The sequence below is a fragment of the Condylura cristata genome, unplaced genomic scaffold (genome assembly GCF_000260355.1).
Source record: "Condylura cristata isolate star-nosed mole 26May11 unplaced genomic scaffold, ConCri1.0 scaffold00018, whole genome shotgun sequence".
NCBI classification, from domain to species: Eukaryota; Metazoa; Chordata; class Mammalia; order Eulipotyphla; family Talpidae; genus Condylura; species Condylura cristata.
This window is the reverse complement of record NW_004567119.1, coordinates 36,521,227-36,522,831: the sequence shown is the minus strand read 5'-3', so window position 1 is coordinate 36,522,831 and position 1,605 is coordinate 36,521,227. Positions and strand designations below refer to the sequence as shown.

General features: G+C 42.5%; 1 protein-coding gene across 1 annotated transcript in view; it reads left to right on the top strand.

Annotated features, from left to right (window-relative positions):
* The window catches only part of LOC101632959 (chromosome unknown open reading frame, human C1orf53), a 9,044-nt gene that overhangs the window by 3,066 nt on the left and 4,373 nt on the right, over positions 1-1,605 (top strand). The gene's annotated exons all lie outside the window — the stretch shown is intronic.

Here is a 1,605-nt window from a genome sequence, read left to right as displayed (position 1 = left end):
AGACTTAACCCCTATGCCACCAGGGAGGCCCTAATTACTATTTTTATTTTGAAATTATTACAGACTTATAGGAAATTGCAAAGACAGTACAGGTTCCATATAACCTCATTCAGTTGCCCCCAATGATTACATCTTATATACTTGGAGTATAATTTCAAAACCAGGAATCTGACATTGGCACAAGATATATAGGGTTCTATGATAACTTAGCATGTACATGTACACTCATGTAACCATCAAGATCAGGACACAGAACTATTCTATTACCTTATAAGACTCCCATGCCAACTCCTTTACAGTCACAATCACCCTGTCACCCACAACAAAAGTTTCCAGTAACAATACTTTTTCTAAATAAGCTAACTCTATTTTCTAACTGAATTTGGGCTAATCAATTTCATTTTGGTAAAATTCATGCCATGACCTATACTGATACTCAATTTTAAAAACCATGCAAAAAAAAAAAGCCACTAAACTTCCACATATTTTTTTTATTCAAAAATTTGGTTTTACAAAAAAAAACCAGAAAACCTATTTTATGGTGAATTTCTTTTTCATAGTTGCTCATTTTTGGTCATCTCAAATTCGGCCCTATCCTTCCATCCCTTTCCCTGGAGTCCCTCCCTGGCCTTCCAGCTTTTAAACTCTTTGCTCAGATCACCAAGCAGTCTCCCCAACCTGGTAACTTATTCAACGCAAAGGAAATAGATTTGCAAGAATTATTAAACTGCAAGATTTGTAAGAGACCAATATAGACTTTTCAATCAGCACCAGAGAAACCCCAAGTTTAACTACAGGGTTCCCCCTTAATGCAGACAGCATAAAAGGGGCTGTGGTCTAAGTGGCTAGTTCATCCTTATACAACCGAAGGATCCATTCTTGTCCTCAGAGATTAGGTCATGCCAAAGAACACTAACAAAATTGTGACTTTCAACTTTCCTTTCCCTAAAATCGAGGCTGGAAGTAATATTTGTTACCTTAATTCAAACACCTGGAATTACTTCCTGATGTGTGCTAATTCTCACATTCAGTATTGGGGGGCGTATCAGGGGAAAATACCACTTTCATCCTTCAAGCAGGAAATAATTTGATATCGCAAATACTTAGCCACCTGAGAACGCTACTTTTCTTAATCAGTGTGTGATTTTACTGTTGGTCCTCATTTGGGGCGGAACCAAAGAACCAACTAATGAATTGGCTTTATTTACTGTTAGCACCCATTTCCGGCAAACAGTTTTCCGGCTAGACCCAAGATGGTTACTAACAAAAATGGGGACTTTTCAGCACTCTGGCATCTGAGCAGCTGTGGCGATTATGCTGCCTTGATCCCAAACCTAAATTAACAAGCGCGGGGTTGGGGGGGGGGGTCTGGTAGGTGTCCATATTTCAGCTCAGATAACTTGTGTGCTCTGAATTTCGGTGCAGACACCTGGAAACCGCACATTCACCCCGTCCCGGTATCTAGCCGAGCTTCAACAGTTGCCTCAAAAGTCCACATCCCCGCAGCGGGGTGGGCGCGTAGGGTCCGGTCGGCACACCTTTCGCCGGCCGCCCCGCCAGGGCACAGCGGGTCGGAGGCCCAAGGCCAGCGGCGCGTCGGCGCCC